Here is a 13107-nt window from a genome sequence, read left to right on the forward strand (position 1 = left end):
CCTGACGACCATTTAATTTTTGGGCTTCCGTGGCGCAATGGTTAGCGCGTTCGGCTGTTAACCGAAAGGTTGGTGGTTCGAGCCCATCCGGGAGCGGTAATTTGAGGTCTTAGATGTAACGTAAAATTCAGAGTTTTTTAAAAATACCTGACGAACATTTAATCTTTGGGCTTCCGTGGCGCAATGGTTAGCGCGTTCGGCTGTTAACCGAAAGGTTGGTGGTTCGAGCCCACCCGGGAGCGGTGTTGTGAAATCTCACATGTAACGTAAAAATCCAAAGTTTTTCCACAATACCTGACGAACATTTAATCGTTGGGCTTCCGTTTCAATGGTTAACGCCGTCGGCTGTTAACCGAAAGGTTGGTGGTTCGAGCCCATCCGGGAGCTGTGTTGTGAGGTCTTAGATGTAGTGTAAAATTCAGAATTTTTTAAAAATAACTGACGAACATTTAATTTTTGGGCTTCCGTGGCGCAATGGTTAGCGCGTTCGGCTGTTAACCGAAAGGTTGGTGGTTCGAGCCCATCCGGGAGCGGTAATGTGAGGTCTTAGATGTAACGTAAAATTCAGAGTTTTTTAAAAATACCTGACGAACATTTAATCTTTGGGCTTCCGTGGCGCAATGGTTAGTGCGTTCGGCTGTTAACCGAAAGGTTGGTGGTTCGAGCCCACCCGGGAGCGGTGTTGTGAGGTCTCACATGTAACGTAAAAAGCCAAAGTGTTTCTACAATACCCGACGACCATTTAATTTTTGGGCTTCCGTGGCGCAATGGTTAGCGCGTTCGGCTGTTAACCGAAAGGTTGGTGGTTCGAGCCCATCCGTGAGCGGTGTTGTGAGGTCTCAGATGTGACGTAAAAAGTCAAAGTTTTTCCACAATACCTGACGAACATTTAATTTTTGGGCTTCCGTGGCGCAATGGTTAGCGCGTTCGGCTGTTAACCGAAAGGTTGGTGGTTCGAGCCCACCCGGGAGCGGTGTTGTGAGATCTCACATGTAACGTAAAAATCCAAATTTTTTCCACAATACCTGACGAACATTTAATCTTTGGGCTTCCGTTGCGAAATGGTTAACGCCGTCGGCTGTTAACCGAAAGGTTGGTGGTTCGAGCCCATCCGGGAGCGGTGTTGTGAGGTCTTAGATGTAACGTAAAATTCAGAGTTTTTTAAAAATATCTGACGAACATTTAATTTTTGGGCTTCCGTGGCGCAATGGTTAGCGCGTTCAGCTGTTATTCAAAAGGTTTGTGGTTCGAGCCCATCCGGGAGCGGTGTTTTGAAGTCTCGGATGTGACGTAAAAAGTCAGAGTTTTTCCACAATACCTGACGACCATTTCATTTCTGAGCTTCCTTGGCTCGAAGGTTAGCGCGTTCGGATGTTAACCAAAAGGTTGGTGGTTCGAGCCCACCCGGCTGCCGTGTTGTGAAGTCTCAAATTTAACGTAAAAAGCCAAATATTTTCCACAATACCTGACGACCGTTTAATTTTTGAGCTTCCGTGGCGCAATGGTTAGCGCGTTCGGCTGTTAACCGAAAGGTTGGTGGTTCGAGCCCACCCGGGAGCGGTGTTGTGAGATCTCAAACGTAATGTCAAATGCCAAAGTTTTTCCACAATACCTGACGAACATTTAGTCTTTGGGCTTCCGTTGCGCAATGGTTAACGCCGTCGGCTGTTAACCGAAAGGTTGGTGGTTCGAGCCCATCCGGGAGCGGTGTTGTGAGGTCTTAGATGTAACGTAAAATTCAGAGTTTTTTAAAAATAACTGACGAACATTTAATTTTTGGGCTTCCTTGGCGCAATGTTTAGAGCGTTCAGCTGTTATTCAAAAGGTTGGTGGTTCGAGCCCACCCGGGAGCGGTGTTGTGAGCTCTCAAATGTGACGTAAAAAGTCAAAGTTTTTCCACAATACCTGACGAACATTTAATTTTTGGGCTTCCGTGAAGCAATGGTTAACGCCGTCGGCTGTTAACCGAAAGGTTGGTGGTTCGAGCCCATCCGGGAGCTGTGTTGTGAGGTCTTAGATGTAGTGTAAAATTCAGAGTTTTTTAAAAATAACTGACGAACATTTAATTTTTGGGCTTCCGTGGCGCAATGGTTAGCGCGTTCGGCTGTTAACCGAAAGGTTGGTGGTTCTAGCCCACCCGGGAGCGGTGTTGTGAGATCTCAAACGTAATGTCAAATGCCAAAGTTTTTCCACAATACCTGACGAACATTTAGTCTTTGGGCTTCCGTGGCGCAATGGTTAGCGCGTTCGGCAGTTAACTGAAAGGTTGGTGGTTCGAGACCATCCGGGAGCGGTGTTGTGAGGTCTCAGATGTGACGTAAAAAGTCAAAGTTTTTCCACAATACCTGACGAACATTTAATTTTTGGGCTTCCTTGGCGCAATGTTTAGAGCGTTCAGCTGTTATTCAAAAGGTTGGTGGTTCGAGCCCACCCGGGAGCGGTGTTGTGAAATCTCACATGTAACGTAAAAATCCAAAGTTTTTCCACAATACCTGACGAACATTTAATCGTTGGGCTTCCGTTTCAATGGTTAACGCCGTCGGCTGTTAACCGAAAGGTTGGTGGTTCGAGCCCATCCGGGAGCGGTGTTGTGAGGTCTTAGATGTAACGTAAAATTCAGAGTTTTTTAAAAATAACTGACGAACATTTAATTTTTGGGCTTCCGTGGCGCAATGGTTAGCGCGTTCGGCTGTTAACCGAAAGGTTGGTGGTTCGAGCCCATCCGGGAGCGGTAATTTGAGGTCTTAGATGTAACGTAAAATTCAGAGTTTTTTAAAAATACCTGACGAACATTTAATCTTTGGGCTTCCGTGGCGCAATGGTTAGCGCGTTCGGCTGTTAACCGAAAGGTTGGTGGTTCGAGCCCATCCGTGAGCGGTGTTGTGAGGTCTCAGATGTGACGTAAAAAGTCAAAGTTTTTCCACTATACCTGACGACCATTTAATTTTTGAGCTTCCGTGGCGCAATGGTGAGCGCGTTCGGCTGTTAACCGAAAGGTTGGTGGTTCGAGCCCACCCGGGAGCGGTGTTGTGAGGTCTTAGATGTAACGTAAAATTCAGAGTTTTTTAAAAATAACTGACGAACATTTAATTTTTGGGCTTCCTTGGCGCAATGTTTAGAGCGTTCAGCTGTTATTCAAAAGGTTGGTGGTTCGAGCCCACCCGGGAGAGGTGTTGTGAGCTCTCAAATGTGACGTAAAAAGTCAAAGTTTTTCCACAATACCTGACGAACATTTAATTTTTGGGCTTCCGTGAAGCAATGGTTAACGCCGTCGGCTGTTAACCGAAAGGTTGGTGGTTCGAGCCCATCCGGGAGCTGTGTTGTGAGGTCTTAGATGTAGTGTAAAATTCAGAGTTTTTTAAAAATAACTGACGAACATTTAATTTTTGGGCTTCCGTGGCGCAATGGTTAGCGCGTTCGGCTGTTAACCGAAAGGTTGGTGGTTCTAGCCCACCCGGGAGCGGTGTTGTGAGATCTCAAACGTAATGTCAAATGCCAAAGTTTTTCCACAATACCTGACGAACATTTAGTCTTTGGGCTTCCGTGGCGCAATGGTTAGCGCGTTCGGCAGTTAACTGAAAGGTTGGTGGTTCGAGACCATCCGGGAGCGGTGTTGTGAGGTCTCAGATGTGACGTAAAAAGTCAAAGTTTTTCCACAATACCTGACGACCATTTAATTGTTGAGCTTCCGTGGCGCAATGGTTAGCGCGTTCGGCTGTTAACCGAAAGGTTGGTGGTTCGAGCCCACCCGGGAGCGGTGAAGTGAAATCTCACATGTAACGTAAAAATCCAAAGTTTTTCCACAATACCTGACGAACATTTAATCGTTGGGCTTCCGTTTCAATGGTTAACGCCGTCGGCTGTTAACCGAAAGGTTGGTGGTTCGAGCCCATCCGGGAGCGGTGTTGTTAGGTCTTAGATGTAACGTAAAATTCAGAGTTTTTTAAAAACAACTGACGAACATTTAATTTTTGGGCTGCCGTGGCGCAATGGTTAGCGCGTTCGGCTGTTAACCGAAAGGTTGGTGGTTCGAGCCCATCCGGGAGCGGTGAAGTGAAATCTCACATGTAACGTAAAAATCCAAAGTTTTTCCACAATACCTGACGAACATTTAATTTTTAGGCTTCCGTGAAGCAATGGTTAACGCCGTCGGCTGTTAACCGAAAGGTTGGTGGTTCGAGCCCATCCGGGAGCTGTGTTGTGAGGTCTTAGATGTAGTGTAAAATTCAGAGTTTTTTAAAAATAACTGACGAACATTTAATTTTTGGGCTTCCGTGGCGCAATGGTTAGCGCGTTCGGCTGTTAACCGAAAGGTTGGTGGTTCTAGCCCACCCGGGAGCGGTGTTGTGAGATTTCAAACGTAATGTCAAATGCCAAAGTTTTTCCACAATACCTGACGAACATTTAGTCTTTGGGCTTCCGTGGCGCAATGGTTAGCGCGTTCGGCAGTTAACTGAAAGGTTGGTGGTTCGAGACCATCCGGGAGCGGTGTTGTGAGGTCTCAGATGTGACGTAAAAAGTCAAAGTTTTTCCACAATACCTGACGACCATTTAATTTTTGAGCTTCCGTGGCGCAATGGTTAGCGCGTTCGGCTGTTAACCGAAAGGTTGGTGGTTCGAGCCCACCCGGGAGCGGTGAAGTGAAATCTCACATGTAACGTAAAAATCCAAAGTTTTTCCACAATACCTGACGAACATTTAATCGTTGGGCTTCCGTTTCAATGGTTAACGCCGTCGGCTGTTAACCGAAAGGTTGGTGGTTCGAGCCCATCCGGGAGCGGTGTTGTTAGGTCTTAGATGTAACGTAAAATTCAGAGTTTTTTAAAAACAACTGACGAACATTTAATTTTTGGGCTGCCGTGGCGCAATGGTTAGCGCGTTCGGCTGTTAACCGAAAGGTTGGTGGTTCGAGCCCATCCGGGAGCGGTGAAGTGAAATCTCACATGTAACGTAAAAATCCAAAGTTTTTCCACAATACCTGACGAACATTTAATTTTTGGGCTTCCGTGAAGCAATGGTTAACGCCGTCGGCTGTTAACCGAAAGGTTGGTGGTTCGAGCCCATCCGGGAGCTGTGTTGTGAGGTCTTAGATGTAGTGTAAAATTCAGAGTTTTTTAAAAATAACTGACGAACATTTAATTTTTGGGCTTCCGTGGCGCAATGGTTAGCGCGTTCGGCTGTTAACCGAAAGGTTGGTGGTTCTAGCCCACCCGGGAGCGGTGTTGTGAGATCTCAAACGTAATGTCAAATGCCAAAGTTTTTCCACAATACCTGACGAACATTTAGTCTTTGGGCTTCCGTGGCGCAATGGTTAGCGCGTTCGGCAGTTAACTGAAAGGTTGGTGGTTCGAGACCATCCGGGAGCGGTAATGTGAGGTCTTAGATGTAACGTAAAATTCAGAGTTTTTTAAAAATACCTGACGAACATTTAATCTTTGGGCTTCCGTGGCGCAATGGTTAGGGCGTTCGGCTGTTAACCGAAAGGTTATTGGTTCGAGCCCACCCGGGAGCGGTGTTGTGAGCTCTCAAATGTAACGTAAAAAGCCAAAGTTTTTCCACAATACCTGACGACCGTTTATTTTTGGAGCTTCCGTGGCGCAATGGTTAGCGCGTTCGTCTGTTAACCGAAAGGTTGGTGGTTCGAGCCCACCCGGGAGCGGTGTTGTGAGATCTCAAACGTAATGTCAAATGCCAAAGTTTTTCCACAATACCTGACGAACATTTAATCTTTGGGCTTCCGTGGCGCAATGGTTAGCGCGTTCGGCAGTTAACTGGAAGGTTGGTGGTTCGAGACCATCCGGGAGCGGTGTTGTGAGGTCTCAGATGTGACGTAAAAAGTCAAAGTTTTTCCACAATACCTGACGACCATTTAATTTTTGAGCTTCCGTGGCGCAATGGTTAGCGCGTTCGGCTGTTAACCGAAAGGTTGGTGGTTCGAGCCCATCCGGGAGCGGTAATGTGAGGTCTTAGATGTAACGTAAAATTCAGAGTTTTTTAAAAATACCTGACGAACATTTAATCTTTGGGCTTCCGTGGCGCAATGGTTAGCGCGTTCGGCTGTTAACCGAAAGGTTGGTGGTTCGAGCCCATCCGTGAGCGGTGTTGTGAGGTCTCAGATGTGACGTAAAAAGTCAAAGTTTTTCCACAATACCTGACGACCATTTAATTTTTGAGCTTCCGTGGCGCAATGGTTAGCGCGTTCGGCTGTTAACCGAAAGGTTGGTGGTTCGAGCCCACCCGGGAGCGGTGTTGTGAATTCTCACATGTAACGTAAAAATCCAAAGTTTTTCCACAATACCTGACGAACATTTAATCGTTGGGCTTCCGTTTCAATGGTTAACGCCGTCGGCTGTTAACCGAAAGGTTGGTGGTTCGAGCCCATCCGGGAGCGGTGTTGTGAGGTCTTAGATGTAACGTAAAATTCAGAGTTTTTTAAAAATAACTGACGAACATTTAATTTTTGGGCTTCCTTGGCGCAATGTTTAGAGCGTTCAGCTGTTATTCAAAAGGTTGGTGGTTCGAGCCCACCCGGGAGCGGTGTTGTGAGCTCTCAAATGTGACGTAAAAAGTCAAAGTTTTTCCACAATACCTGACGAACATTTAATTTTTGGGCTTCCGTGAAGCAATGGTTAACGCCGTCGGCTGTTAACCGAAAGGTTGGTGGTTCGAGCCCATCCGGGAGCTGTGTTGTGAGATCTCACATGTAACGTAAAAATCCAAATTTTTTCCACAATACCTGACGAACATTTAATCTTTGGGCTTCTGTTGCGCAATGGCTAACGCCGTCGGCTGTTAACCGAAAGGTTGGTGGTTCGAGCCCATCCGGGAGCGGTGTTGTGAGGTCTTAGATGTAACGTAAAATTCAGAGTTTTTTAAAAATATCTGACGAACATTTAATTTTTGGGCTTCCGTGGCGCAATGGTTAGCGCGTTCAGCTGTTATTCAAAAGGTTTGTGGTTCGAGCCCATCCGGGAGCGGTGTTTTGAAGTCTCGGATGTGACGTAAAAAGTCAGAGTTTTTCCACAATACCTGACGACCATTTCATTTCTGAGCTTCCTTGGCTCGAAGGTTAGCGCGTTCGGATGTTAACCAAAAGGTTGGTGGTTCGAGCCCACCCGGCAGCCGTGTTGTGAAGTCTCAAATGTAACGTAAAAAGCCAAATATTTTCCACAATACCTGACGACCGTTTAATTTTTGAGCTTCCGTGGCGCAATGGTTAGCGCGTTCGGCTGTTAACCGAAAGGTTGGTGGTTCGAGCCCACCCGGGAGCGGTGTTGTGAGATCTCAAACGTAATGTCAAATGCCAAAGTTTTTCCACAATACCTGACGAACATTTAGTCTTTGGGCTTCCGTTGCGCAATGGTTAACGCCGTCGGCTGTTAACCGAAAGGTTGGTGGTTCGAGCCCATCCGGGAGCGGTGTTGTGAGGTCTTAGATGTAACGTAAAATTCAGAGTTTTTTAAAAATAACTGACGAACATTTAATTTTTGGGCTTCCTTGGCGCAATGTTTAGAGCGTTCAGCTGTTATTCAAAAGGTTGGTGGTTCGAGCCCACCCGGGAGCGGTGTTGTGAGCTCTCAAATGTGACGTAAAAAGTCAAAGTTTTTCCACAATACCTGACGAACATTTAATTTTTGGGCTTCCGTGAAGCAATGGTTAAAGCCGTCGGCTGTTAACCGAAAGGTTGGTGGTTCGAGCCCATCCGGGAGCTGTGTTGTGAGGTCTTAGATGTAGTGTAAAATTCAGAGTTTTTTAAAAATAACTGACGAACATTTAATTTTTGGGCTTCCGTGGCGCAATGGTTAGCGCGTTCGGCTGTTAACCGAAAGGTTGGTGGTTCTAGCCCACCCGGGAGCGGTGTTGTGAGATCTCAAACGTAATGTCAAATGCCAAAGTTTTTCCACAATACCTGACGAACATTTAGTCTTTGGGCTTCCGTGGCGCAATGGTTAGCGCGTTCGGCAGTTAACTGAAAGGTTGGTGGTTCGAGACCATCCGGGAGCGGTGTTGTGAGGTCTCAGATGTGACGTAAAAAGTCAGAGTTTTTTAAAAATACCTGACGAACATTTAATCTTTGGGCTTCCGTGGCGCAATGGTTAGCGCGTTCGGCTGTTAACCGAAAGGTTATTGGTTCGAGCCCACCCGGGAGCGGTGTTGTGAGCTCTCAAATGTAACGTAAAAAGCCAAAGTTTTTCCACAATACCTGACGACCGTTTATTTTTTGAGCTTCCGTGGCGCAATGGTTAGCGCGTTCGTCTGTTAACCGAAAGGTTGGTGGTTCGAGCCCATCCGGGAGCGGTGTTGTGAGGTCTTAGATGTAACGTAAAATTCAGAGTTTTTTAAAAATAACTGACGAACATTTAATTTTTGGGCTTCCTTGGCGCAATGTTTAGAGCGTTCAGCTGTTATTCAAAAGGTTGGTGGTTCGAGCCCACCCGGGAGCGGTGTTGTGAGCTCTCAAATGTGACGTAAAAAGTCAAAGTTTTTCCACAATACCTGACGAACATTTAATTTTTGGGCTTCCGTGAAGCAATGGTTAACGCCGTCGGCTGTTAACCGAAAGGTTGGTGGTTCGAGCCCATCCGGGAGCTGTGTTGTGAGATCTCACATGTAACGTAAAAATCCAAATTTTTTCCACAATACCTGACGAACATTTAATCTTTGGGCTTCCGTTGCGCAATGGCTAACGCCGTCGGCTGTTAACCGAAAGGTTGGTGGTTCGAGCCCATCCGGGAGCGGTGTTGTGAGGTCTTAGATGTAACGTAAAATTCAGAGTTTTTTTAAAAATATCTGACGAACATTTAATTTTTGGGCTTCCGTAGCGCAATGGTTAGCGCGTTCAGCTGTTATTCAAAAGGTTTGTGGTTCGAGCCCATCCGGGAGCGGTGTTTTGAAGTCTCGGATGTGACGTAAAAAGTCAGAGTTTTTCCACAATACCTGACGACCATTTCATTTCTGAGCTTCCTTGGCTCGAAGGTTAGCGCGTTCGGATGTTAACCAAAAGGTTGGTGGTTCGAGCCCACCCGGCTGCCGTGTTGTGAAGTCTCAAATGTAACGTAAAAAGCCAAATATTTTCCACAATACCTGACGACCGTTTAATTTTTGAGCTTCCGTGGCGCAATGGTTAGCGCGTTCGGCTGTTAACCGAAAGGTTGGTGGTTCGAGCCCACCCGGGAGCGGTGTTGTGAGATCTCAAACGTAATGTCAAATGCCAAAGTTTTTCCACAATACCTGACGAACATTTAGTCTTTGGGCTTCCGTTGCGCAATGGTTAACGCCGTCGGCTGTTAACCGAAAGGTTGGTGGTTCGAGCCCATCCGGGAGCGGTGTTGTGAGGTCTTAGATGTAACGTAAAATTCAGAGTTTTTTAAAAATAACTGACGAACATTTAATTTTTGGGCTTCCTTGGCGCAATGTTTAGAGCGTTCAGCTGTTATTCAAAAGGTTGGTGGTTCGAGCCCACCCGGGAGCGGTGTTGTGAGCTCTCAAATGTGACGTAAAAAGTCAAAGTTTTTCCACAATACCTGACGAACATTTAATTTTTGGGCTTCCGTGAAGCAATGGTTAACGCCGTCGGCTGTTAACCGAAAGGTTGGTGGTTCGAGCCCATCCGGGAGCTGTGTTGTGAGGTCTTAGATGTAGTGTAAAATTCAGAGTTTTTTAAAAATAACTGACGAACATTTAATTTTTGGGCTTCCGTGGCGCAATGGTTGGCGCGTTCGGCTGTTAACCGAAAGGTTGGTGGTTCTAGCCCACCCGGGAGCGGTGTTGTGAGATCTCAAACGTAATGTCAAATGCCAAAGTTTTTCCACAATACCTGACGAACATTTAGTCTTTGGGCTTCCGTGGCGCAATGGTTAGCGCGTTCGGCAGTTAACTGAAAGGTTGGTGGTTCGAGACCATCCGGGAGCGGTGTTGTGAGGTCTCAGATGTGACGTAAAAACTCAAAGTTTTTCCACAATACCTGACGACCATTTAATTTTTGAGCTTCCGTGGCGCAATGGTTAGCGCGTTCGGCTGTTAACCGAAAGGTTGGTAGTTCGAGCCCACCCGGGAGCGGTGAAGTGAAATCTCACATGTAACGTAAAAATCCAAAGTTTTTCCACAATACCTGACGAACATTTAATCGTTGGGCTTCCGTTTCAATGGTTAACGCCGTCGGCTGTTAACCGAAAGGTTGGTGGTTCGAGCCCATCCGGGAGCGGTGTTGTGAGGTCTTAGATGTAACGTAAAATTCAGAGTTTTTTAAAAACAACTGACGAACATTTAATTTTTGGGCTGCCGTGGCACAATGGTTAGCGCGTTCGGCTGTTAACCGAAAGGTTGGTGGTTCGAGCCCATCCGGGAGCGGTAATGTGAGGTCTTAGATGTAACGTAAAATTCAGAGTTTTTTAAAAATACCTGACGAACATTTAATCTTTGGGCTTCCGTGGCGCAATGGTTAGCGCGTTCGGCTGTTAACCGAAAGGTTATTGGTTCGAGCCCACCCGGGAGCGGTGTTGTGAGCTCTCAAATGTAACGTAAAAAGCCAAAGTTTTTCCACAATACCTGACGACCGTTTATTTTTTGAGCTTCCGTGGCGCAATGGTTAGCGCGTTCGTCTGTTAACCGAAAGGTTGGTGGTTCGAGCCCACCCGGGAGCGGTGTTGTGAGATCTCAAACGTAATGTCAAATGCCAAAGTTTTTCCACAATACCTGACGAACATTTAATCTTTGGGCTTCCGTGGCGCAATGGTTAGCGCGTTCGGCAGTTAACTGAAAGGTTGGTGGTTCGAGACCATCCGGGAGCGGTGTTGTGAGGTCTCAGATGTGACGTAAAAAGTCAAAGTTTTTCCACAATACCTGACGACCATTTAATTTTTGAGCTTCCGTGGCGCAATGGTTAGCGCGTTCGGCTGTTAACCGAAAGGTTGGTGGTTCGAGCCCATCCGTGAGCGGTGTTGTGAGGTCTCAGATGTGACGTAAAAAGTCAAAGTTTTTCCACAATACCTGACGACCATTTAATTTTTGAGCTTCCGTGGCGCAATGGTTAGCGCGTTCGGCTGTTAACCGAAAGGTTGGTGGTTCGAGCCCACCCGGGAGCGGTGTTGTGAAATCTCACATGTAACGTAAAAATCCAAAGTTTTTCCACAATACCTGACGAACATTTAATCGTTGGGCTTCCGTTTCAATGGTTAACGCCGTCGGCTGTTAACCGAAAGGTTGGTGGTTCGAGCCCATCCGGGAGCGGTGTTGTGAGGTCTTAGATGTAACGTAAAATTCAGAGTTTTTTAAAAATAACTGACGAACATTTAATTTTTGGGCTTCCTTGGCGCAATGTTTAGAGCGTTCAGCTGTTATTCAAAAGGTTGGTGGTTCGAGCCCACCCGGGAGCGGTGTTGTGAGCTCTCAAATGTGACGTAAAAAGTCAAAGTTTTTCCACAATACCTGACGAACATTTAATTTTTGGGCTTCCGTGAAGCAATGGTTAACGCCGTCGGCTGTTAACCGAAAGGTTGGTGGTTCGAGCCCATCCGAGAGCGGTGTTGTGAGCTCTTAGATGTATCGTAAAATTCAGAGTTTTTTAAAAATAACTGACGAACATTTAATTTTTGGTCTTCCGTGGCGCAATGGTTAGAGCGTTCAGCTGTTATTCAAAAGGTTTGTGGTTCGAGCCCATCCGGGAGCGGTGTTGTGAAGTCTCAGATGTGACGTAAAAAGTCAAAGTTTTTCCACAATACCTGACGAACATTTAATCTTTGGGCTTCCGTTGCGCAATGGTTAACGCCGTCGGCTGTTAACCGAAAGGTTGGTGGTTCGAGCCCATCCGGGAGCGGTGTTGTGAGGTCTTAGATGTAACGTAAAATTCAGAGTTTTTTAAAAATATCTGACGAACATTTAATTTTTGGGCTTCCGTGGCGCAATGGTTAGCGCGTTCAGCTGTTATTCAAAAGGTTTGTGGTTCGAGCCCATCCGGGAGCGGTGTTTTGAAGTCTCGGATGTGACGTAAAAAGTCAGAGTTTTTCCACAATACCTGACGAACATTTCATTTCTGAGCTTCCTTGGCTCGAAGGTTAGCGCGTTCGGATGTTAAGCAAAAGGTTGGTGGTTCGAGCCCATCCAGGAGCTGTGTTGTGAGGTCTTAGATGTAACGTAAAATTCAGAGTTTTTTAAAAATAACTGACGAACATTTAATTTTTGGGCTTCCGTGGCGCAAAGGTTAGAGCGTTCAGCTGTTATTCAAAAGGTTTGTGGTTCGAGCCCATCCGGGAGGGGCGTTGTGAAGTCTCAGATGTGACGTAAATAGTTAAAGTTTTTCCACAATACCTGACGAACAAATAATCTTTGGGCTTCCGTTTTACAATGGTTAACGCCGTCGGCTGTTAACCGAAAGGTTGGTGGTTCGAGCCCAGCCGAGAGCGGTGTTGTAAGTTCTTAGATGTACCGTAAAATTCAGAGTTTTTTAAAAATAACTGACGAACATTTAATTTTTGGTCTTCCGTGGCGCAATGGTTAGAGCGTTCAGCTGTTATTCAAAAGGTTTGTGGTTCGAGCCCATCCGGGAGCGGTGTTGTGAAGTCTCAGATGTGACGTAAAAAGTCAAAGTTTTTCCACAATACCTGACGAACATTTAATCTTTGGGCTTCCGTTGCGCAATGGTTAACGCCGTCGGCTGTTAACCGAAAGGTTGGTGGTTCGAGCCCATCCGGGAGCGGTGTTGTGAGGTCTTAGATGTAACGTAAAATTCAGAGTTTTTTAAAAATATCTGACGAACATTTAATTTTTGGGCTTCCGTGGCGCAATGGTTAGCGCGTTCAGCTGTTATTCAAAAGGTTTGTGGTTCGAGCCCATCCGGGAGCGGTGTTTTGAAGTCTCGGATGTGACGTAAAAAGTCAGAGTTTTTCCACAATACCTGACGACCATTTCATTTCTGAGCTTCCTTGGCTCGAAGGTTAGCGCGTTCGGATGTTAACCAAAAGGTTGGTGGTTCGAGCCCATCCAGGAGCTGTGTTGTGAGGTCTTAGATGTAACGTAAAATTCAGAGTTTTTTAAAAATAACTGACGAACATTTAATTTTTGGGCTTCCGTGGCGCAAAGGTTAGAGCGTTCAGCTGTTATTCAAAAGGT

General features: G+C 46.2%; 10 non-coding genes across 10 annotated transcripts; all 10 read left to right on the forward strand.

The window, feature by feature from the left end:
- Positions 1 to 169: 169 nt before the first annotated feature.
- Positions 170 to 242, forward strand: TRNAN-GUU (transfer RNA asparagine (anticodon GUU)). The gene has a single exon. It is a non-coding gene; the product is annotated as a tRNA-Asn (tRNA).
- Positions 243 to 900: 658 nt separating this feature from the next.
- On the forward strand, positions 901 to 973 carry TRNAN-GUU (transfer RNA asparagine (anticodon GUU)). The gene has a single exon. It is a non-coding gene; the product is annotated as a tRNA-Asn (tRNA).
- Positions 974 to 1487: 514 nt separating this feature from the next.
- On the forward strand, positions 1488 to 1560 carry TRNAN-GUU (transfer RNA asparagine (anticodon GUU)). Its single transcript has one exon. It is a non-coding gene; the product is annotated as a tRNA-Asn (tRNA).
- A 1391-nt stretch (positions 1561 to 2951) lies between these two features.
- TRNAN-GUU (transfer RNA asparagine (anticodon GUU)) lies at positions 2952 to 3024 on the forward strand. The gene has a single exon. It is a non-coding gene; the product is annotated as a tRNA-Asn (tRNA).
- Positions 3025 to 3684: 660 nt separating this feature from the next.
- TRNAN-GUU (transfer RNA asparagine (anticodon GUU)) lies at positions 3685 to 3757 on the forward strand. The gene has a single exon. It is a non-coding gene; the product is annotated as a tRNA-Asn (tRNA).
- Positions 3758 to 4562: 805 nt separating this feature from the next.
- Positions 4563 to 4635, forward strand: TRNAN-GUU (transfer RNA asparagine (anticodon GUU)). The gene has a single exon. It is a non-coding gene; the product is annotated as a tRNA-Asn (tRNA).
- Positions 4636 to 6173: 1538 nt separating this feature from the next.
- On the forward strand, positions 6174 to 6246 carry TRNAN-GUU (transfer RNA asparagine (anticodon GUU)). The gene has a single exon. It is a non-coding gene; the product is annotated as a tRNA-Asn (tRNA).
- A 952-nt stretch (positions 6247 to 7198) lies between these two features.
- On the forward strand, positions 7199 to 7271 carry TRNAN-GUU (transfer RNA asparagine (anticodon GUU)). Its single transcript has one exon. It is a non-coding gene; the product is annotated as a tRNA-Asn (tRNA).
- A 1835-nt stretch (positions 7272 to 9106) lies between these two features.
- TRNAN-GUU (transfer RNA asparagine (anticodon GUU)) lies at positions 9107 to 9179 on the forward strand. Its single transcript has one exon. It is a non-coding gene; the product is annotated as a tRNA-Asn (tRNA).
- A 1832-nt stretch (positions 9180 to 11011) lies between these two features.
- Positions 11012 to 11084, forward strand: TRNAN-GUU (transfer RNA asparagine (anticodon GUU)). Its single transcript has one exon. It is a non-coding gene; the product is annotated as a tRNA-Asn (tRNA).
- The last annotated feature ends 2023 nt before the right edge of the window (positions 11085 to 13107 follow it).

Source organism: Phalangium opilio, unplaced genomic scaffold (assembly GCF_054372755.1).
Source record: "Phalangium opilio isolate 3A_F unplaced genomic scaffold, DU_Popi_V2 ptg000352l_1, whole genome shotgun sequence".
NCBI lineage: Eukaryota > Metazoa > Arthropoda > Arachnida > Opiliones > Phalangiidae > Phalangium > Phalangium opilio.